We start from the raw sequence: 25,733 nt of genomic DNA, 5'->3' as shown, positions 1-25,733 counted from the left end.
TGATAGCCCAGGTCCCAAATAAAATCCTCTGGGTAATGGATAATTGCCTTCAGCGGGGTCAGGAGCTTTTTATACATAAAACCTCCCCAGTGGGTTTACTAAAATCTAAATAAGGGAAGTAATGGGTTAATGTATGGGAAAGGCCAAACTCTGTGGCTTATTCTATGCACTGTAGAATGAGCCTGTTGTGCGCTCCGGGATATAAAGATACCTGGATCAGGAGGAGGTTCAATGGGAGGTCCGTCGGGAAGTAAACAATGCCCTGGAGATATCAATGGCACTGTGAGCGCTCTCCTAAATGGACAATAGCTGTTCCCAGAGGGCTTGGGTTCCGTCGGGGGACCGGGTATAACATAATGGAGTTAAGGAAAGGCCGTCTTACCTCCTAGTGTAGATTCTTCTTGTACACCGGGTTCCGCTTCTGTGAAGATTAAAACCGCACTTCCGTGGTAAGGAACACCTCCTCCTCCTCCCCCCCCCTCTTTTGGTGCCCCCGAGAGCCAATGGATAACAGCGGTGATTGTAGCAGTATTTAAGGCACTCAAACCGCTTATTCTATGTAGCTTATTTCAGGTGGTTAGTTTATGTTGCCAAAGTAGCTCCTGTAAGGTGACTGGCCGCTCCTTAGTTCCAGAACCTACTGAAACAGTCACCTGATATTTGTGGATGCTGATAGGTAAAGGATGTCTGTATCCTGCCTAGTTACAGGGGCATTATAGTGACATCACACATGGGTATAAAAGGAGCTGCAGAAGCTTCCAGGCCCCAGGCTCCTGGAGAACACCAGAGGAGAGGAGTCACCTACTTAAATGTATGGTGTTAATAGTGTCTTTAATGTGTAACTTTGAATGAAGAAGTCCAGTCACCTTTTGTTGTTTTACAATTATGGAAGTGTCCCCTTGTCTAGAAATGGCCACTACCATATTTAAAGATGCCAGAAAATGCTACGTTTCTTTCAAGGAGGATGTGTGTGACCTTTCAAGATAAAGGATTCCTAAATAGGGGTTCCAGGGAAATGTCACAGCTAGAGTTGCTCTAAAGCCAACCCAAGGCTTATGCACACCAGGTTGCTACAGTAAGGACTGTTAGGGCTGTGTAAGGATGACAGGTAGATGGCAACCTTGAGAGAAGTACATCCCTACAATACACAGAGTCTTGAAGTTACTACCTTATTGCATTTTCTGTTTACCGTTTCCTCACTCCTTGGTGAATGTCCCTGTTCTCTCCAACTTCCCCACTGCACCATTATTTATACACCTCTCTCCCAACAACCCTCAATAAAAAACACCCACACAAATCCTCTATTCACACCCTCTATCTACTCCTTCCTGCTGCTGGGGATCTCCCCTAAGCCTGAAGCCAGACATACACACCCGATCTCACCCACGGCTCCTTGTCATCTCTTCCCCTGTAAATGGTGTTAACCTTTTCATTTAACACTGACTAACCTTAAAACTTGCCCCACAAATCAAGCAGCCCAATAGCCTGCACTCGTGGCTATTGTCCCACAGTCACTTATACCACCCATTGTGGCCAAGCACACCCATCTACAGCACTTATTCCCTCACCTGCTGTCTCTGTAAGTTTCCCCTCAAAACTCTTAGATTGTAAGCTCTTCGGGGCAGGGATTTCCTTTCCCATTGTCTGATTTTTGCATCACTTATTGTATTTTTAAAATTCCCTGTACTGTTTTCTTTGCGAAGCGCTGAGTACACTTTTGGCGCTATATAAATAAAGACATACAATACAATACTTGGGAGTGACAGGTTCAGCCAACCAGTGTGCTCCATGATGTTTACCTACTAAATCCATTTGTCATTTTATCCATCTGTGTAGCAATTTTCATTTTTGTCCACCTCCCATGTTCCCATTTTAGTTTTACCATCCTTCAACCATACAGTATTGCACTATTATTTGTGTTGTTTTTTCCCCTTCATGTTTATCCTGGTGTCTGCGCTCCCTGACTTCTCGACACTTGGGAGTGACGCCAGATCAATGGAGCCAGAAATGTCAAGTTTCCCTTAACTGTGGGCAAGGGAAGGTGATGATGCCATGTGTGCCTCCCTGGGAAGCTATCTAGCACCATGGGATGAAGAATGTAAGAAATATGTCCCGTCTCAATAAAAGCAATAAGTCTGTTACATAACAGCCCTTCTTATGTCAGCTTGCAGTACCAGTCAGCCCAGACGCCAGCACCCTGAGAAAGAGGTATGAGAGTGTAAACACCAACACCGACCCATTCTACCTCGCACTTAGTTGTGACCCTCCTTAGTGGGAGCCGGGCAAGAAGGGGTTATAGATAGATAAGGGAGGACATATATATATATTTACACACATATACATTTTCTGAACAGAATGTTACACATCATTTCTACATAGTTTTTGTGAATAACTAGACTGTAAGCTCCTCGGAACAGGGACTCATCTTCCTTAATGTTACTTTTATGTCTGAAGCACTTCTTCCCATGATCTGTTATTTATATTATCTGTTATTTATTTGATTACCACGTGTATTACTACTGTTTAGCGCTATGTACATTAATGGCGCTATATAAATAAAGACATACAATACAATAATGAATATAATGGTACTTCCCCCTCCACCCCCTTCTTCATAAGGCGATCTCGTAGACAAGTGTCAGCGAGTGGTGGTTCACAGATGGACACGTCTCAGGCAACTGAAACGGAGTAGTGTGTCATCCTCAAACTCACAGTGGCTGATGATCCATCTGATGCTGGATTTTCCTCAGCACCTGTGGCCCTCCAGCTATTGCTATGGCTGCACTTGTTACTTCTCCAGATGCACCTCCGGCTGCACCTGTGGCTCAGGCGACTGCTCCAGGCTGCACTTGTGGCCCCTCCGGCTGTTGCTATAGCTGCATCTGTGGCCCCTCTGGCTGCAACTGTGGAGTCTCAAAGTTTCCAATACCTGGGGGACCTGGTATCTTTGCAGCCAATATATTCGGTATGTAGCTCTGCAAATAAGGGAGCCCCGCAGATGGCATCGGGAGGCCATGGCTGTGCTGAGGGCATCAACACAGGCCAGAAAAAATATCACCAGATAGTCACTATGATGCAGCAGACCATAGACGTGTTCAGACCACCCTCAGTAGTGATTATGCCTGTGAGCCATCCCAGTGAAGTGTCCACTCCAAGCTCCAGTAACACCCCCTCAGGAGCCTCGGCGTGGCTTAAGATGCCAACGTGGGATCAGCACAAGCACTCCTTCCAAGCCAAAAAGAGCATGATGCTCATAATTTGTTTATTCATGTTCTGTAGCATGTTCCTTTTTTTTATATAGTTATATAATACCATACTAAATACTGAGAAGTAACAGTAAAAAAAATACCTATGTAGCACAACAATATAGGAATTTTTCTCTACAGGGGTAATGGCATATATTATTACCATGACATTGATTCTGGAGTTGAAGGTTAGGTGTAACATTAGTAAGGGAGGTTAAGGGTGGGTCAATACGCTCAGGACAGTGAAAAATGTATAGTATTTGTGATCATCCTACTAATACATACAGTTACATTGATGGGGACATTGTTTTTTTGTACTTTCCTCCCTCTCCCTGCATTATCCTCGGCTGCAGCTGTATAAGAAAAATTATGCAGCTGTGCATGGATATAAGAATGAAGCACAGTAATGTAAGCAAAGTAACTCAGTAAGGCCGCGGTTATAGTGCGTGCGACGGCGACACGATGGATGACGTCACCCGCGAAAGTTGTATTTTGCTTTGCAGCGACGTTGCAAGTGACCTGGCCATTGATTGGTTCAGAAGCTGTCACATGTGGCGATAGCCTCTGAAAAATCAAATTTGACTGGCTACCAAATATTGCACTGCCACGTCGCCCCGTCGCGCTTACTATAAAGGCATGCGACGGCGGCAATACATTTGTTTTGCCGCGATGTCGCGTCGCCGGCACTATAAGCGCAGCCTAAGAAAGGTGCTATAATTACACATAATGCGAAGAGTGTGCAGCGCACAGCAATGAGTGAGGAAGCAGGTCTGGCAAACGAAATCCTTTATTGAGAAGCCATAAAATAGAGGGCTGCAACCCTTCTACGCGTTTCGTGCTAGTGCACTTTATCAAGAAGTGCCATACACGGTATACCAAACATTTAAATACAGCTGACTGACGTTTTTGGTGCCAAAACAATGACGTCACAAATCCACATTAACCAATACGAATCGCTCCTCTAGCGCATGCGCCGCACGACTACGTTCAGGAGGAGTCCCTACCACATATCAAGTCAATTCACAGTCCCAGAGAGTCACGCCCCACCCAGACGCTCACCCGGACGCTATGACAAAGCCCTGTCTGCGATAAGAGGAACTCCTCCGTCTCGTCGGTACGCGCATGCGCAGACGAGCAATGTTAACGAATTTTTTTTTCAATCACCCCGTTCTTGCTAATACAGATGTAAGAATGTTATAAAAACACAATAATAGCTCCATTACACGCACACCCACGTGATGCCATGGCAAATCGTGGAGGCACCATTCCTTCACCAAACTATAATTACACATAAGACTGTTTATGAGTTACATTAGCTACATTAGCTACATTAGCAACATGCTACATCAGTTATCAATCATTAGCTCAAACATATTAATTTCAAGTATTCTGGCAGTGTGGATGGTGACACTCACTACACTGTATTTCAGTTTAGAATATATATTTTAAAAACCTTTGCGCATATCGGTTGAAGATTTTTGTAAAAATATATATAATTATTTGTATTCAATAATGTCATGTATCCTATATACAGCCGTTTAGATGCTAGCAATATAGGAAAGTGAAGCAGTGGTCCTGTGGTCATTGCAAAATTAATATTGGTATATCCCATGCTATGTGAAGCTGACATAACGTGCAGCTTCGTTAAGGGTCTGGATGTGATTAACGCCAAGTTAAAATGAGACTTAGGCCGCGCTTGTAGTGACGGCGACGTCGCCCGAAATCAAATGCATTGTCGCCGCGCGTGTGCTTATAGTAAGCGTGATGTGGCGACAAAGCGACGGGGCGACGTGATTTTCGGAAGGCAGGAATATTTGATTTTTCAGGGGCTGTGGTCTCATGTGACAGACCCTGAACCAATCAATGCCCTGGTCGCCTGCGCCGCCGCAACAAAGCGAAATACAACTTTCGCTAGCGGCGACGGGTGACGTCACGCGTCGCCGTCGCTGGCACTACAGGCGGCCTTAACTAGCATCAGTAAATAGCCGCGTTAATGTTAACGAGGTCTGTGGATTTGCGATGTTACGAGGAACGCCTGTTGTGCATATGATTATCACCAACTTTCGTTATAGCCAACGCAATGCCCTGACATAACCAAAACTGCACTAAACTCTGCGTTATAGAGCTTTCAAAGATCCCTGTTATCGCCTAATGATACATTAACTTCTATTAGCATAGCGTTAAGTTAATAATGAGTTCCGAGCCTCAGACTCCCACAACATTCTCCTTCAAATAAGGATGTTTATGCAATTGAAGTACTTTTCAAAGATAATAAGTTATCCATAATTATGCTTAAGGAGCACTCCAGGTGATACTATGCTTTTTTTGTTTTAATAGGTTTGAAGCAGGAGGTCTCCGGGGCAGAACTGCGTTGGTTTCAGCTCTGGGACTCCTTGCTTCCCCAGATTCTTACCTCCGTAAGCAGTGGCGGATTTCCCATTAGGGTCAGGCCTTGGGCAGCGAAATTTGGGGGTGGCACATTTTCTGTTTTTTATCCCCATATTCAGAAGCCCCACTCTCTCCCCCATTGATTGCCAGGGGAGACCGTGGGGCCTCTATACAGGTCTCTTACCTTCTCCTTCACGCACCCCTCCTCCCTCTGCAGCATCGCGGCGTCAAATGACGCTGCAACCTCACATGGCAAGGCATTGCCATGACAACGTGACGTCACATGGCAACAAGGAGGAGGGCGGCGCTGCAGGAGGAGACAGGCTGAGGTAAGTGCCTATGGGCGTCAATATTTTAAATCCGCCATTGTCCGTAGGGGTTGCCGGTCTCTCTGCGCAGTTTAAAGCTCCTGTGTCACGTGAGCCAATAGGAAGACACAAGGGATGAGCAACCTTACATTGTCTAACGGGGATCCAATATTCCAGGGTTTCCCCCACCTAGTCAGCCAGATATCACTGGCCTTAACAGTGTGGATCTCAGAAGGATTGCATAAGCAGCAATCTACGCTGTTTTTATTAAACGTAAAGGGGAACTCGCATTGCCACTACAGGGAACGTTACATTTTACAGTGCGTATCTGTAACAGCCAACTGGGGTTAACACTAAGACCACGGATAAAGTAGGCGGGCGCGACAGTGTGTGACGTCACACACGCCTGCCCCAGAGGCGATTTGTGGCCTTGGGATGGGGAGACGCGACGGGGAGGCGTGCCTGTGATGTCACGTGAGCGGTTCGCCCTCATTGGCTGAACCGCTCACGTGATGCGGCCATCGTGCGACAAAATCAAATTATTTTGCCTGCCCAGGAATCGCGCGCACAGTCACGCGCTCCATGGCCTGCCTCCTAGAGGTACGGCCTTTTCTTCGCAACACGCGAGCGACGCACAGCCTAACACATCCATGCATTAGTTAATAATAACATCAAGTGGTACTTTGTTAATTTAACTGGGAATGTCGCACTTTACAGTGCCAATCTGCAACATCCAACTAGAGTTAACTCAAATACATTCCTGTACTAGTACATAATTGCATCAATTGGGACAAAGTTACTTCAATTGCTATAACCTCTCGGAAGCTAATCCTGCTGTACAACTGGCCTACAGGGAATATCCATCCTATGGACAGCGCTTCCTGTCTCTGCCAGCCAGACTGCATACCCGGCAGTCGAAGGGGTCGCTCCACTGTTTTGGTGTCAGTCTCTCTGATTAGTACAATCCATCTAGATAACACCTAGAGTCCAGGCCTGCACAACTCCAGTCCTCGAGGGCCGCAAACAGGCCAGGTTTTCAGGATATTCCTACTTCAGCACAGCTGGCTCAACTAGTGGCACAGTCATACTGAGCCACTAATTGATCCAGCTGTGCTGAAGTAGGGATATCCTGATAACCTGGCCTGTTTGGGGTCCTCGAGGACTGGAGCTGTGCAGGCCTGAAGACCTCCTTAATCATTTTTGGTCTAACACAGGGGCGCACAATTATTTTTTGCTGCAACCCCCTGCCTGCTCCTCTTGGTTCTGCGCCACCCCCTCCTTACCTCACGCGGCGTCAAATGACGCTGCAGGGTCACATCACACGACCTGCAGCGTCATTTGACATGTGACGTCACGTACGACCCGCGTTGCCATGGACACAAGTGACGCCGTAAGAGTCCAGGTAAGTTTTAGAGTTGCAGGGGCCTCACGCGATACCCCAGCATTTAATTTAAATGCCTCAGGTAAGAGCACTGGGCCTCTGCAACCACCCCCCCCCCCCCCAGACAAATCCAGCGCCCCACACTTTGCACACCGCTGAGCTAACATATATGCTTATGTATCCATTCCACACACAGAGAGAGTTTCCCTTATAGTTTTTTTTATTTTTTGTTTGTTATTCTGTGTTCATGCGTGATTGGCCACCAGTGTTTTTACCAATCATAACCACTTTTTATTTATTTTCGATTAAAGATGAATGAAATTAGTATAAAATAATCTCGAATTTCGTATATAGAGTGCAACTAAGTTGCGATCTTGCTCTTTCTTGTTGATCTCTCTAACTGTAGTTAAGGCTGCGTCCCCGTTAGCGCTGAGCGGGTGGCGCTTGGCGAACTGACATATATATATATATATATATATATATATATATACACATATATATATATACACACACATACACACACACACACACATACATATATATATATATTATGCAAGTCTCCACTCACGTGACGCGCGTGCGTATGCGCGGGCACACACGCTCACGGCGCTCAGATAAACAATTTTTTAAAACTTTCTAGCGCGCTCAGCTTCCCCTGCAGCGTCGTCGTCCCCCCGCGAGCACTTTCGAAGATTTTAAGGATACCCGGCGCTCATCGCCAGTGGGGACAAAGCCTTAGAATAGAACAATCACTAAACAAAAAAAAAATAGTAGAGGCACTCACACTTATAGAAGCACAACCCTGTGCTGCAATGAAGATGGATAATAGAATCCCTTTGCGCTCAGCTATTTCACAGAAATCCAGTACGTTGTCTCGAATTCACTCAAGATCATTAATATCAAAGTCGGATGGCCCTTTCAATATGTTTATTGAAGCACAGGTGTTAGCTTGCACAACATTTTGGGGAAACCCACTTCATTAGGTGACGACAACTGCTCCAATAAAAATATGTAAATGCCTAATATGACTTTGCATGATCCTGGGTGTGTTGGTGACAAGTGACTGATCTCTGTAGTTAGGAATGTGCAATTGCTCCACTTTTCTTTCACCTGAAAAAACTCAAGTTTCTAACTACAAGATACATTTAAAAAAAAAAAAAAAATGATGGTGGACAAACAAATAGACAACACCCTCCACCCTACAGTGTACTAAAAAACCACTTGTAGTGCCTTGGCATGTCTCAGACAGGTGTGCATCCTTGTCTTTCCCCATTATCTCATAGCAAACAATGGAAATGAGCCGATATAAAGTACTTGAGGAAATTCTTGCTTTGCAAGTACAGGTATGTGCTATTGCAGAAGGCAAAGTACATTACTTGCCAACTCCCAATGGGATCAGAGACAGAGGGAGTGAACAGATTGCAGAAGGAATAGTTTGGTCTCTAGCTTGTGTATGTTTTAAAGCAGCAGTCCCACTAGCTCCCCCCTTTTTTAAAAAAAAACTTACCTGAACCGGCGTCATCTTTGCTCCGGCGTCCAATAGAAAGTTGCAACCAATGATGTTGGGCCTTTCTATTGGTGACCCATTGGCCATATTTGTCATTTCTACAGGCGCAAAAATAACTACAAATATCTCAGGAACAGCCCGTGGACCACGGATCAGCACAAGGGGTACCCCTGGTTCAGGAAAGGGTACAACAATAATGTTGTGGGGAGTGGATGCTTTAAGCAGTGGTAGAAGTGGCATCAAGAGGGCAGGATGTCCTGTTTATTTTAGACACTAAAGCAAAAATGCTCAGGCAGCATTTAAAAGTTTTTTTTTTTTTTTCCTCAATATTATGCTATATACAATTAAAAAAGCATCTTTTAACATAGATCCTCTCACCTGATCCCCATAAAAGAGAATGAACTTGTATTGTGACTTAATACCACCTAGTATCATCTCACTTCAACCACTGCCTTGGGTTAGGTTTCTGTGTGAGACTGGACACACTAAAAATGACATTAGTGCAAACTGCAATACTGCAACGAGAGAAAGCAGCAATGATGCAGAGTTGAAGTAATTCCCATTATTGCCTGAGGCATAAAAAGCAGATGCGCAAATGAAATGATCTCATGTCAATTGAAATGTGATGGTTTTAAACTTTCAAACCTTCCCCTGTCTGTACAAATCATCAAACCCCCAAAAAAACACAACATAGCCAACGTTTCGGTGCCATGTATGACCTCTCCTGTTAACAGCTGACTTACCCGAGTATCTGACCTTCTGTATCTCGCTGCTAGTCCTGGTGCATCTGACTCTGGCCATCTTCTATCATCACTGGACATGAAGCCATCTCCTGATTCCTAGCAGGCTCCAGTCTGTGCTAAAGTCTCTTTATTGTTCTTGTTCAACACTTTGACACAGCGCCCCCGCTCCTAGTGATAAGCTGGAATCCCCAGCCCCTAATGCACAGCCATAGCCTGTCCAGCGACCCCGGATAACACGTGCAGTTGCTTTTATAATGTCTCGATTCAGTAAATGCCCCAGTCTTCACACCACCATGTTCTTGCTCCACTCCAGGTAGCCCAAGTACCCAACAGCCAAGCACCAGATACCAAGGGCAGTGGAGTTACCCTGTTTCAGTTCTTCGCCTCTAGGCAATAATAGCCCAATGCTCAGAGCAGCTCCCCACTCCGGATACCCAGTGCAGTCTGATATCCTGTGCAGCAGTCTATGCTAGTGTGCAAAATCCCCGGCTGCTTTAAGCGATGTTCAGCCCAGGTCCCTGCGGTTCTGGCGCTGCACACGCGATTTCAGCCCCCGCCTTGCGCCTCCCTCCAGCTGTCTCTGCGGGTGCTAATGAGAGCAGCACGCACAGTCCCACGGGCTCCACCAGCCGTCTCTGCCTGCGCCTCATGCTGCTCTCACTGCGGCTAAATAAAAAGTGAAAGTTTTGCAACTTCCCTCCTTGGGAGGGAGGGATGGATGCAGACTGCAGGCCTGAGCAAGCACAATTATTATCTGAGTGCAAACACACCTACAGACGGCTGCAGGATATCCCAGCGTAAGCACAGGTGGCTCAAAAAACTGACCTGTTGGGGGGGCTTGAGGACTGGAGTTGAGCCCCCCTGCTGTAAGTCACACATGGATGAAAGTCTGGCACATAGTTTGGGTGAGGTACATTAACAGAAAGTAAAAACACAGGATAAGGGGAGGGGAGATGCATCCATAGTCATTTACAGTTACTAAAGAGTCACACTATCAGCAGAGGACTTTGGCTTGTTAATTCCATTCTCAGAGTTACAAGTCCAACCCAATACAAGTAAAAGGGTTTTAAAGCAGCAGTTCAAGCAATATCCTACTTGTTTTAAAAAAAAAAAAAAAAAAGTCAGTCCTGTACTATAAGAAAATACTTGTAGCATTTAAATAAAAAAATAAAAAAAAGAATGTTTTAAACACATTTTTAATGTTTCTAATGTAGGAAGCATTTCCAAAGTGACAGCCCCTTCCCCTTCTGATAGGCTCTAGCTCTTGAGCCCCGACCTCTCTCTCTAGCAGTGCACCACTTGTATCTAGTAACTGCCCAGTCAATCATATTCTAGGAACCACATTGCCCAAAATGCTGTGCAAGAACAGAATTAAATAACCCTGAGCAAGCGATTGCTTACAGTCGATTACAGGAGAACGGATCGATCTGCAGCTTAGCTAATCACTTGTTATTGTGCAGATTGTATTGAAGCACATATTGAATGGGGAAAAAATATATATATTTTTTTTTAAACGGCAGCTTTAAATACAAGACAGAACTTGGGTAGAGAAGCAGGCCCAGGTGTAGAACGATGTTTACTGTACTTACTGTAGCAAAACCAGGGGTTTGGTAGGCATCATGTAGCAATGTATCCATGATCACAACTTCCGGGATTCTTTTCTTTATGGAAGAGGTAGAAGCGGGGGGGGGGGGGGGAGGGGGGCCTTATCAGACCTTCCATTTGTATCAACGTTGTCACACTGATGTGTTTGTAAATCATTAATATACCTTTTTACAGTATATTGCACGGAACTCTACTCCACTTCCAAGTGTAAGGCCGAGTCCATACAAGGACAGGCCGTGCTGAGGCGTGCGGACGCTCAGCGCTGAGCCCCTGCATCCTCAATGAGGATGCCTTGAGAGGGGGCTCACGCGAGCGTCCGCAGGCGTGCGGAGGCTTTGGGGTTTTCAGCCGAGCGCCAAGCTGTTTTTCAGCGCGCTGTCGGCTGAAAACCTCCAATGAGAGTGGGGCTGCATCAACGTCACGGCGCCGTGACGTCGACGTCAGTGCGTCGCGGGCGATTGGCCCAGCGACGTCACTGCCCCGCCTCCCTCAGTCTCCCCCCACCTCCGATCGCGGACGCTGGCTCGCCTGTATGTGCGTGGAATCGCACAGCTTCTGCAGGTGAGCCTCAGCGTCCGCGCGGTTCAGCCCGGCTCCCCCCCTCTATGGCCCGGGCCTGATGCAACAACTGGCGATCAATATCTGGGTAGAATTATGCACGTTTATGCATAGATGTCATTATTGTGCAGTAGCTGTTGCCAAACATTGCTCATTAATGTTTCACTTCTTAAATAAGTAGCATTTTTTTTTATTTATTTTTTTCGAGAGAGATTGAGAGAGAGATATGGAGAGATTGATATATATTATATATGAGAGAGAGAGAGATTGAGAGATTGAGAGAGAGAGAGAGAGAGAGAGAGAGAGAGAGAGAGAGAGAGAGAGAGAGAGAGAGAGAGAGAGAGAGAGAGAGAGAGAGAGAGAGAGAGAGAGAGAGAGAGAGAGAGAGAGAGAGAGAGATTGAGTGTGTGAGAGAGAGATTGAGTGTGTGAGAGAGAGATTGCAGAACTACAAATAAGGTACCACCTGAAGCACTACAGGCACACCCTAAGAAAGAAAAAATAAAACCACATTGCCAAAAACTTAGAAAGAATTGAAGAAGCATTGGATGAAAATACTTTTTAGCATACCTGGAAACATCTCGATACAAAACAGAATAACAGACACCTGGCCATTCAGAATGGCAACATCTGGAAAAGGTACTTTGAGGACCTTTACCATGAAATCCCAGAAGAAAAGCTGACACAAGAACAAAAACAAATCCTCACCAAACAAACATCACTGGAGAACATTATAAAAGATAAGCAAAAACCCCTGGACATACCAATCACAATCCAGGAAACAAAAGAACAAAGAAAACGAATAAAAACCAAGAAAGCCAGTGGACAGATTGCATTCTACATGAGATGCTGAAGTACAGCAATCCATCTGTACAAGAAGCTCTACTGAAAATTTTCAACCTGGTCCTTACTAATAGCTACTTCCCTGAACTGTGGAACGAAGGACTGATAACCCCTATCCACAAGAAAGGAGACAGGCTGGATCCATCCAATTACAGAGGCATCTGTGTAAGCAGCACCCTGGGGAAACTGTTCATCAGCATCTTGGACAGCAGAATCCTCCCCTTCCTGACAGCGCAGAGTGTACTGAGTAAGAGCCAGACAGGCTTCCTGCCAAACCAGCACACCACAGAGCTTTGTGGACATTAAAAAGGCCTTCAACTCCATCTGGCATCCAGGTCTATTACTGAATATCCTAGAAAGCGGAATAGGGGGGAGAACATACAACACCATCAAAAGTATGTACTCGGAGAACAAATGCTGCGTGAAAGTTAATAACAAAAGGACAGACTTCTTCCATCAAGGCCGTGGAGTTAGACAGGGCTGCAGCCTGAAACCCACACTTTTTAACATATACATCAATGAGCTTGCAGCAGCCCTAGAATCCTCCTCAGCACCTGGGCTCAACTTGGCAGAACAGAAATATAGTCTCTACTATACGCAGACGATCTGCTCCTGCTCTTTCCAACCGAACAGAGCCTCCAACAGAAACTGGCAATACTAGAAAAATTCAGCCAGACCTGGGCACTCTCTGTGAACCTAAAAAAAACCCCAGACAAATGGTACAGTATTCCAGAAAAAAATCTAAAAAAAAATCCAACCATATCGCAGTTCACACTGAATGACAATGCACTGGAGCAGAGAGTGCGCTACACATACCTTGGTCTAACAATCAGCTCATCAGGGAAATTCAATCTGGCCATAAATACACTGAAGGAGAAGGCCCACAGAGCATTTTTGCAATAAGGCAGCGTTGCGCAAACTGGGGGGTGCGAGATTTGTCTTGGGGGGAGCGGACGGTTGCAGAGGTCTCGCGCTCCTCCCCAAGGCATTTAAATGAAATGCCGGGGATCTCTTGAGGCCTCTGGAACAGTAACACTTACCGGGATTCAGACACGTCTCCATGGCAACGCGGCGTCATTTTACCCCACGGGGTCATGTGACGTGACATCACCGGCATCAAATGACGCCGTGGGTCACATGACTTCACGCGACCCTGGAGCGTTATTTAATGCAGCTGGCAGATAGGAGACGGGGCGTGAGACCGGGGGGAGGCCAGGCGGGGGGGCGCAGCTTCAAAAGTTTGCGCTCCCCTGCAATAAGGAAACAGATGTACCACTTCATACTACCAATAAGAATCTGGAATCTGGATGAAAATATAACATCATCACACCCATCCTTTTGTATGGCAGCGAGGCGTGGGGTCCTGTGACATACCCAGACTCCCCAAAATGGGACACCAGCCAACCAAAATACTGCATCTGGAATTCTGCAAACACCTTCTCCAAGTATACAGGAGTACATCAAACAATGCATGCCGGGCTGAGCTGGGCTGCTTTCCTCTACTACTCACTGTACAGAAGAGAGCACTGACATTCTGGACCCACCTAAACAACAGCGATCCACAGTCTTACTGCTACAGAGCAATGAAAAGACCAGGACCTTCTCACGAAACCCTGTGCCATCAAACAACTTGTCCTCTCACTCCAAGAACAAAACCCCACACAGATTAACAACCTGCCGAAAAAACAAATCAACTCAATCGCCAGCGAAATGAAGAAGCAGTATGTGGGGAAATGATATCCAGCCCTCAAAGAAGCTGGAGACCTACTACAGCCTACAGGAGAATATACCCTGGAATCCTACCTACTAAAGGTAAAAGACCCAAAGCAGAGACAGACCTTGGGCCAGCACAGAATGAGTGCCCACAGCCTGGAAATAGAAACAGGCCGACACAGACAGAACTGGATGTCCCGGGAGTTGAGACTGTTCCACCGATATGAGCGAGGAGAGGTAGAAGATGAAACACACTTCCTGTTGTACTCAATACTCTGAAGTGAGGAGTGCCCACCTGGAGAAACTCACAGCTCTTATCCAGAACTTTAATAATATAGAAGAGAACCAAAAAATAGCGATCCTCCTGGGAGAAGATGAAACCACTACAGAACTGGCTGCAGAGAAGCCCACTAACCCCCACATCCTGTGTGTGTAACTGTTACCCATGTACCATGCAATCATTATACCTACCCCCTATAATTCATGTACTGTGTAACCATTATACCCTACCGCCTATAATTGCTGTACTGTGTAACCATTATACCCTACCCCCTATAATTCATGTACTGTGCAACCATTATACCCCAACCCCATTTATTCACGCTTTGGCAATACTGAAATCTTATTTCGTCATGCCAATAAACCTTATTTGATTTGATATAAAAATGTGATAGAGAGAGCGCAAGAGAGAGAGAGATTGAGTGAGAGAGAGATTGAGTGAGAGAGAGATTGAGTGAGAGAGATTGTGAGATATAGATTGAGAGAGATTGTGAGATATAGATTGAGAGAGAGAGAGAGATATATAGATTGAGAGAGATATATAGATTGAGAGAGATATATAGATTGAGAGAGAGAGAGAGATTCAGAGTGAGAGAGATGGAGTGAGAGGGAGATTGATAGATTCAGAGAGATAGATTGAGATATTGAGATAGAGATAGATTGAGATAGAGAGAGAGATAGATTGAGCCAGAGAGAGAGAGATAGATTGAGATAGAGAGATAGATTGAGATATTGAGAGATAGATAGAGAGATTGAGATAGAGAGAGAGATAGATTGAGATATTGAGATATTGAGATAGAGAGAGAGATAGATAGAGATATTGAGATAGATTGAGATATTGAGATAGAGAGAGAGATAGATTGAGATATTGAGATAGAGAGAGAGATAGATTGAGATATTGAGATAGAGAGAGATAGATTGAGATATTGAGATAGCGAGAGATAGATTGAGATATTGAGATAGAGAGAGAGATAGATTGAGATATTGAGATAGAGAGAGATAGATTGAGATATTGAGATAGAGATAGATTGAGATATTGAGATAGAGAGAGAGATAGATTGAGATATTGAGATAGAGAGATAGATAGAGATATTGAGATAGAGAGAGAGATAGATTGAGATATTGAGATAGAGAGAGAGATAGATTGAGATATTGAGATAGAGAGAGAGATAGATTGAGATATTGAGATAGAGAGAGAGATAGATTGAGATATTGAGATAGAGAGAGAGATAGATTGAGATATTGAGATAGAGAGAGAGATAGATTGAGATATTGAGATAGAGAGAGAGATAGATAGAGATATTGAGATAGAGAGAGAGATAGATAGAGATATTGAGATAGAGAGAGAGATAGATAGATTGAGATATTGAGATAGAGAGAGAGATAGATTGAGATATTGAGATAGAGAGATAGATTGAGATATTGAGATAGAGAGAGAGATAGATTGAGATATTGAGATAGAGAGAGAGAGATAGATTGAGATATTGAGATAGAGAGAGAGATAGATTGAGATATTGAGATAGAGAGAGAGATAGATTGAGATATTGAGATAGAGAGAGAGATAGATTGAGATATTGAGATAGAGAGAGAGATAGATTGAGATATTGAGATAGAGAGAGAGATAGATTGAGATATTGAGATAGAGAGAGATAGATTGAGATATTGAGATAGAGAGAGAGATAGATAGAGATATTGAGATAGAGAGAGAGATAGATAGAGATATTGAGATAGAGAGAGAGATAGATAGATTGAGATATTGAGATAGAGAGAGAGATAGATTGAGATATTGAGATAGAGAGAGAGAGAGATAGAGAGAGAGATAGATTGAGATATTGAGATAGAGAGAGTGATAGATTGAGATATTGAGAGAGAGAGAGATAGATAGAGATATTGAGATAGAGAGAGAGATAGAGAGAGAGATAGATAGAGATATTGAGATAGAGAGAGAGATAGAGATATTGAGATAGAGAGAGAGATTGAGATATTGAGATAGAGAGAGAGATAGATAGAGATATTGAGATAGAGAGAGAGATAGATAGAGATATTGAGATAGAGAGAGAGATAGAGATATTGAGATAGAGAGAGAGAGATAGATTGAGATATTGAGATAGAGAGAGTGATAGATTGAGATATTGAGATAGAGAGAGAGATAGATTGAGATATTGAGATAGAGAGAGAGATAGATAGAGATATTAAGATAGAGAGAGAGATAGATTGAGATATTGAGATAGAGAGAGTGATAGATTGAAATATTGAGATAGAGAGAGAGATAGATTGAGATATTGAGATAGAGAGAGAGATAGATAGAGATATTGAGATAGAGAGAGAGATAGATAGATTGAGATATTGAGATAGAGAGAGAGATAGATTGAGATATTGAGATAGAGAGAGAGATAGATTGAGATATTGAGATAGAGAGATAGATAGATTGGGATATTGAGAGAGAGAGAGATAGAGAGATAGATTGAGATAGAGAGAGAGATAGATAGAGAGATTGAGAGAGAGATAGAGAGATTGAGATAGAGAGAGAGATAGAGAGATTGAGATAGAGAGATAGATAGATAGAGAGATAGATTGGGATATTGAGAGAGAGATTGAGAGAGAGAGATTGAGAGAGAGAGAGATAGAGAGAGATTGAGAGTGAGAGAGTCTTGGTCAATCAGGGGGTACTGCGGAGCTCAATCCTTCTAGCACAAATCAAAATGTGAGTTTACCTGCAGCCGTGGGCGTCCAGTTACCAGAGCATCACCGTTGTGCTCTGCAGGACTCCCCCGTACTATGTAAAAAAATTAAATGTGGGGGGTGAGAAAGCGTCAGAGCGACGCGAAACAGCTGTCGGTGGAGGACGCACTTCCATGACGTCAGCACGTACCAGTGCGGTGTTGAATGCAGCTCTGAGATTACTTCTGCAAGGGTGAGCTGTATCGGCGCTTTTCTACCCCCATTAGGACTTCCCCCCACCCGGCTAACTAATGTTCTGTGGTGTTCATTAATACACCACGCCGGGTGGAGTCCTTGCAACTCATGCTTAGCACATATTGTTAATATACTATGCGTTCTGTGCTTTAACACAGAACAACTACGATCATAGGTATAACTCATTACACCTATCTGCATAAGGGGTATGCGCTAATAACACCATCAGACTTAGCTTACAAATCTCTATCAGCAGTTTTCGACAAACCTATACATTTGCTCGCCCCGGGCGAGTGGATTTAACCCCCGGGCGAGTAAATATTGGCCCAAGCAGCACACGTTTGGTACTAGGTGGCGAGTAGATTTTTTTGTGTGGTGAGTAGATTTTTTGGTGATTTGTCAACCACTGTCTATCAGGTTTATTAATATGTTTGGTGGTGTTCACTAATACACCACACTTGACTGGAGTTGTATTAAGTACACTGTACATACACTAAGAGGATCTAGTATATACGCATGGGGCTTTGTTTATTATCCTATATTAACCCCTTCCTTACCCGGCTAATTAAAGGTCCGGTGGTGTTCACAAATACACCACACCGGGTGGAAGGTACACATAGCTCTCCAACGCTATACTAAGTTTAACCTCTTCCTTACCTGGATAACTTAATGTCCGGTGGTGTTCATGAATACACCACACCGGGTGGGAGATACCTAGAATTTTTCTAGTGCTACAACACATACATCTGAGTATTTAGATCTAATTTGCAAATTATATTATTGCACACTGTGGGCATATGAACAACTGTACTTTATATTATTAATAACTACTTATACAACTTCGTCTCACTTTACTGTGTCGTTTCCACGAAAGCCCGTGGGGAGTCTCTCACTAGTTAAGATTTACCTCTGTGAGAACTCCTGTGCACGCTGAGGTACTTGATTATAAACAGACAATGTGTAAATGACATGCTGATATTTTCATTACACTACGCATCCAATCCTCAGCCTATTTCTAGCTACATAGTAGCCTTTTTAACCTATATTATACTTACGCGCCGTTTCTAGGGATTTTTATATATATCTCGGTTGATTCATATACATTAAGTACTCTCATGTATTAATATCAATATACTCTTTGAATCAATTCAGTCAGTGTAGGTACGAATTCATATGTCTGGTCCGGTATGTCTGTGAAAGGTATATAACCATTTTTACAGCTATATACCACACTGAGGCATTAGCTAAACATCCATTCTGCTTTTGCCAGGCAATTACCATTTCCTAGATTCACATGTCAACCAGCCTTGGTTTAAGGACTGGGAGTTAGTTGTTTAATTAGTTTTTTAAGAGTTTTGTGTTCACTGTTACCCATAAGCAATTAATAAAGGTTTAGTTATTTACACATACTTTTTCACTTTACGAGTGCTTGTTCTAAAGGGGTTCTTTCGCTTGCTTATGCAAGTACTCTATATGTCACTTAGTTCCATAAACCCCTGGCACCGTTCTCAGGACAGTAGCAAGAGCCTATTCCCCCACTCCCCCATCCACCCTTTGTAATTCAAATTGGTCTAATACATTTTATTTGTTATAGGTTACAAACTATATAAAAATTAGAAGTTCACAGGATGAAAGACATTTATTTAAAAGGATGTAATCCAGATAACATTAAAATTCAGAAGAATGTCTACGACACAGATATTTAGTTTGAGAGGCGGCTATGACATTGATTAATACAAGAAATGAACACTCACAGAGAATATATATATATATATATATCGCTTGCTGCAGTGGAAACGCTGTGTGCTGGGCGATAATGGGGAAAGACAGGGTTGCAGACCTGTCTAAGACATGCAAATGAGCATACAGTAATATTTACAGTTGCTATATGCTTTACTGTGGAGGGTTTTTATCACTTTTTTTTACCCTCCATAACCTTAATAATTGTGGTGAATACCTAGTCTAGTCTCAAACCAGCTTAGCCAGCAACCAACCTCACACTGATGATACCCATCAAGGTTGAAACATGTCTGTGAGTGGGTTTACTGGCTTTGCATCTCATCCCAGCCTCTGTTTAAAAGCTGTGTTTAAGTATGCATTGGCTTGAGGATAGGCTTGTGTAATACAAGCTTGAGACAAAAGGTGGCAAATGTAAATATACTGTATGCTCATTTGCATGTCTTAGGCAGGTCTGCAACCCCGCCTTTCACCATTATCACCCAGCACACAGCACTTCCACTGCAGCAAGGGATTCTGGGAAATGACATGCAAATGAGCACACAGTGCCACTTTTTGCTTCAAAAACCGTTTTATACATGGTTCCCTATAGGCTAAAGCTTGCTGCATGGTCACAGCTTTGAGCACAGCCAAGGTTAAGATGCATAGCCCGAAAACCCACCCACAGACAGTTGTTTCGACCTTAATGGGTCTCATCAGTGTGGGGTTGGTTAACTGGCTATGCAATGAAGCAATGAGGATGGGGTTTACCATACTTAGTTAAGTTATGGTGAGTAAAAAAAGTGACAAAAACCCTCCACAGCAAAGCATATAGCAAATGTAAATATACTGTATGCTCATTTGTATATATATATATATATATATATATATATATATATATATATATATATATATATATATATATATATATATATATATATATATATATATATATATATATATATATATACAGTGGTTGACAAATCACCAAAAAATCTACTCGCCACACAAAAAAATCTACTCACCACCTAGTACCAAACGTGTGCTGCTTGGGCCAATATTTACTCGCCCGGGGGTTAAATCCACTCGCCCGGGGCGAGCAAATGTATAGGTTTGTCGAACACTGTGTATATATATATATATATATATATATATATATATATATATATATATATGAAAAAATCATCTCAGTTGGCACACTGTAAACATAAGTAAGATGCTGATGCTTGCCCCATATGCACATGTAAAAAGTAGAATTTACCAGATTGGAGTCCGGAAAAAACGAGACAGCACACAGTCTTAGTAGTTCCAATGCAGTTGTAATCAAAGTAACATGGCACCACCTCCAACGTTTCGGTACACTCAACGTGACCTTCCTCAGGGACGTGCAATAAGTGAATGCTAATCCACCACCTTATATACCCAAACAAATCAAAATTAAATCAAACTCACCCGTGTAGGGGCAACATTGCCCGCGAAACCGCGCTGCTGTGACACGCATGCATCTGCTGGAACGCATCGCCATCTTGGATTTACCAAAACCTCCCCTTCAACTACGGTGGCCTCAATGGTCTGACTACAGGCACGATCGCGCATGCGCGGACCCGTCTTGTCTCCCTGTGTCATGACACGCAATGTACTGCTGACACGCATCGCCATATTGCTTCCCAGAGTAGTAGACAGTTGACCAAGCTACGGTGGCCGATTGGTGCATATTGCCACTATAGTGGCGGTTCGCGCATGCGCGAACATACACAGGCAACTCAATGCGCAAATGTAATCTAGCGCAGGCTCTTTATTCCTCACCCCACTGTATACATAACGGCACCCATATATGGACACGACCTTAAGGACCTGTATGAGGATCTGTGATTACAAGTGCCCAAGCTACATAAAGCAAGGCACCTGGCCGATGGGGCCATTTGGGGAGACTATGTTATGCTGGCACATTTAAAGCATGTTAGAATGTATTTGGTTGTTTGCTTAATCATATACATAGAGTGACCCATTCCAGCATGAAGTCGCATAGCACACACAGCAACCTCACAAAAACAAATAAATTAAACAAAAAACATGTGTAATGATGTGTGCATCACTGTAAGATATATTGTTATCAATGTCCCACTATAATAAATACTATAACTACAATGACTAAAATAGTCTAAAATCGAAAACAAGATACTATGTATGGTCACACCAATCTATTCCTAAATAGAGTGACCAATGGGCTTTTAGTATATATGCCCAATGAGACAACTTGTAATTGACAAGAGTATGTCTATCCGGAGCCAACATTCATACTGTACTCCTTAAGCAAACTCTGTCCTAAAAACTGCTTGTAACCGACAGGACATATTTACACGACATGTCAGATATTTAGAAGTCTCATATACACCATGTAGTATCTACGATCTCGAAGCGGGACATGGAACAAACTTGATGCACACACCAACACCCTAGAGTGATAAAGTGAAGATGACAATACAAGGGCACATATAGAAATAACACATGCAGACGTGATGCAGAAATATCACGAAATGAACATTGACACGAAAAGACACATAATTACAGAACAATAAACAGTTGCTCATCAGCACAAAATGTCATAGTCCTGACTTCATTCATAGAAAACATCCCAATGAAAAATCTTCGTTTAAGCCAAAAGGGGCAACAGTTTTTAATTCAAAGATGTGCCTCGCTTCGCTTTGCAATAAAAGTCTGTTTCTATCACCCCCTCGTGCGAGCACTCGGACCTGTGAGATAGGCATACACCTGAACGTTGCCAGTGAATGTTTAAAGTCCCTAAAATGTTTGGCAACAGGGAGACATTTGAACTCCAAATCTTTGGCGTCTGTAGATAATGCTTTACGAATTGTTGAACGATGGATGGCTATGCGTTCTTTAAGCATTCGCACTGTCTTCCCAATATAGAGTAAACCACATGGACATTTAATCAAATATATAACAAATTTTGATTCACAATTCAGATGTTGGTGAATTTTGATCTTGGTCCCATTATGTGGATGGCAATAGAAAGACCCCACCTGCATATATTGGCAATTTGTGCAACCCTTACACCTGTAGGCCCCAGGTTTTTGTGTTAACCAAGTTTTGTCCTTGCTATATTTGTCAGCTGGATCTGCTTGCAGGATCATGTCCCCAATTGACGGACCACGGCGAAAACAAAGCAAGGGGGGTTCACGGAAAATTTTTCCTATTTTGTCATCATTGGCTAAGACATGCCAATTGTCTCTAATGCCACGGTGTATGCATGGGGACTCAGTGCTAAATGTGCTTATAACATTAAATCTTGAGCTGTTTGATTGCTCGCCCAGTTCGGTGTTGGTACGATCTGAATTCTCCCATCTGATCACACGATCCAGTGCATCTTTGACGTCGACCGGACTATAGCCTCGCTCTAGGAACCTGTTAGCCATGTTAATAAGCGCAGGTTCCAACTCATTATGATCACTGGTGATTCGCTTCACCCGTAGTAGTTGTGAATACGGAAGCCCCTTTTTTAACGGGGCCGGGTGGTGGCTTGTGGCATAAAGCAATGTGTTTTTGTCAGTTACTTTCTGGTATAGCCTTGTGGCCAATTTGTCGCCTGCTTTGTATACCATCGTATCCAAGAATGGAATTTCAAGTTCACTGTAACACAGCGTAAAACGTATCTTTGATGGAAAATCGTTAAGACGGTTTACAAAGTCCTGCAATTCCACAGAAGAGCCACTCCAAACAATAAAAATATCATCAATGTAGCGTAAAAACTTTCTGATGTAGTGTGCCATCCACATAATGGGACCAAACATTTTAGGGACTTTAAACATTCACTGGCAACGTTCAGGTGTATGCCTATCTCACAGGTCTGAGTGCTCGCACGAGGGGGTGATAGAAACAGACTTTTATTGCAAAGCGAAGCGAGGCACATCTTTGAATTAAAAACTGTTGCCCCTTTTGGCTTAAACGAAGATTTTTCATTGGGATGTTTTCTATGAATGAAGTCAGGACTATGACATTTTGTGCTGATGAGCAACTGTTTATTGTTCTGTAATTATGTGTCTTTTCGTGTCAATGTTCATTTCGTGATATTTCTGCATCACGTCTGCATGTGTTATTTCTATATGTGCCCTTGTATTGTCATCTTCACTTTATCACTCTAGGGTGTTGGTGTGTGCATCAAGTTTGTTCCATGTCCCGCTTCGAGATCGTAGATACTACATGTCAGATATGAGACTTCTAAATATCTGACATGTCGTGTAAATATGTCCTGTCGGTTACAAGCAGTTTTTAGGACAGAGTTTGCTTAAGGAGTACAGTATGAATGTTGGCTCCGGATAGACATACTCTTGTCAATTACAAGTTGTCTCATTGGGCATATATACTAAAAGCCCATTGGTCACTCTATTTAGGAATAGATTGGTGTGACCATACATGGTATCTTGTTTTCGATTTTAGACTATTTTAGTCATTGTAGTTATAGTATTTATTATAGTGGGACATTGATAACAATATATCTTACAGTGATGCACACATCATTACACATGTTTTTTGTTTAATTTATTTGTTTTTGTGAGGTTGCTGTGTGTGCTATGCGACTTCATGCTGGAATGGGTCACTCTATGTATATGATTAAGCAAACAACCAAATACATTCTAACATGCTTTAAATGTGCCAGCATAACATAGTCTCCCCAAATGGCCCCATCGGCCAGGTGCCTTGCTTTATGTAGCTTGGGCACTTGTAATCACAGATCCTCATACAGGTCCTTAAGGTCGTGTCCATATATGGGTGCCGTTATGTATACAGTGGGGTTAGCCCTTGAGGAATAAAGAGCCTGCGCTAGATTACATTTTGCGCATTGAGTTGCCTGTGTATGTTCGCGCATGCGCGAACCGCCACTATAGTGGCAATATGCACCAATCGGCCACCGTAGCTTGGTCAACTGTCTACTACTCTGGGAAGCAATATGGCGATGCGTGTCAGCAGTACATTGCGTGTCATGACACAGGGAGACAAGACGGGTCCGCGCATGCGCGATCGTGCCTGTAGTCAGACCATTGAGGCCACCGTAGTTGAAGGGGAGGTTTTGGTAAATCCAAGATGGCGATGCGTTCCAGCAGATGCATGCGTGTCACAGCAGCGCGGTTTCGCGGGCAATGTTGCCCCTACACGGGTGAGTTTGATTTAATTTTGATTTGTTTGGGTATATAAGGTGGTGGATTAGCATTCACTTATTGCACGTCCCTGAGGAAGGTCACGTTGAGTGTACCGAAATGTTGGAGGTGGTGCCATGTTACTTTGATTACAACTGCATTGGAACTACTAAGACTGTGTGCTGTCTCGTTTTTTCCGGACTCCAATCTGGTAAATTCTACTTTTTATATATATATATATATATATATATATATATATATATATATATATATATATATATATATATATATATATATATATCTCACCTTGGACTTTCTACTAAATGGGTTTTAGAAATATCAGTCAAGTTCCAAGGTTCACCCTAAGTAGTAATATTAGAATTCTTCCAACCATGCATAATATTCTTTCCAGTCTTCATTAATGATCTGAAAACAAACAAGAAGTGATAGGTCCCGCAAGACAAGACCTACAGAAAACTCAAAGCTGGGGCACTCTTAAAGGGGGGTACAAAATGATTCCTTTATTAGATAAACAATGGACGAGGAAATTACCGACAGACAAGACTAAAAACACTAAAAAACATTTAGTGGACCGTCTCTAAAGCATATAATAATCCTTGATGGTTCAAACAATGTAAAAATGGGTTTAAAGCTCGACCCATCCCACTTTCCATATGCACAGGTCTTTGCATGCAGCGGATTGCGACAGATCTAATACAGAGTATTGTTCCTGGTATTGTCCAGGAAACTAAGAATTTCAATCAGATTTAGAACCATGCAGCTGATTATGATAGATCAATTATGATAATTCATCCTAATACTGTACAGGTTATTAAGAATTTTAATCAGTGTTAGGACCTGTGAATTATGGTCATGCCTTGGAGGGGCTCCCAGGCTAACAATGCTTTGGCCAAAGTGTTAAACTAAAAGACCCTTTTATTCAAGAGATATATAGGTATTTCACTGTGTATTTTTGCCATGGGACGTAGCACTGGGCTCTGTTTGTGTTTGTTTGTAGTCTTTATTAAATAAACAATGGACGCGGAAATTACTGACAGACGAATAAAAACACTAAAAAACATTTAGTGAACCGTCTCTAATGCATATAATAAACCTTGATGGTTCAAACAATGTAAATATAGATTAATGAAATAGTAACATATATGTGTATATATAGTATGTAGCCACAATAGAGCTAAAGAAACTACCATAAAAGGCAGACCACACGGCTATCCCAGAAATGGGAAAGGGAGAAGATAGCAAAACACTCCCAACCAAAACTACTGACACAGCTGGCTGCAGAGTAATAAACAGCAGTAAAGCATGGCATTTAAAATGAAATGCAAACAGATAGCTACATGTTATACAAAGCAGTA

General features: G+C 43.0%; 1 protein-coding gene across 4 annotated transcripts in view; it reads right to left on the bottom strand.

The window, feature by feature from the left end:
* Window positions 1–25,733, bottom strand: part of FLT3LG (fms related receptor tyrosine kinase 3 ligand) — an 86,551-nt gene that overhangs the window by 45,340 nt on the left and 15,478 nt on the right. Inside the window, exon 1 of one of the 4 annotated variants that reach the window (XM_075605571.1) lies at window positions 9,573–10,541. The exons of 1 other annotated variant lie outside the window; for it this stretch is intronic. The gene's annotated coding sequence lies outside the window, so the exon portion shown is untranslated. Of the gene's footprint in view, window positions 1–9,572; window positions 10,542–25,733 lie in introns of those variants that run through there. 2 more of the 4 variants (XM_075605572.1, XM_075605569.1) reach the window with 2 other exon arrangements.

Source organism: Ascaphus truei, chromosome 6 (assembly GCF_040206685.1).
Source record: "Ascaphus truei isolate aAscTru1 chromosome 6, aAscTru1.hap1, whole genome shotgun sequence".
NCBI lineage: Eukaryota > Metazoa > Chordata > Amphibia > Anura > Ascaphidae > Ascaphus > Ascaphus truei.
This window is presented reverse-complemented; position numbering and strand designations above follow the sequence as displayed.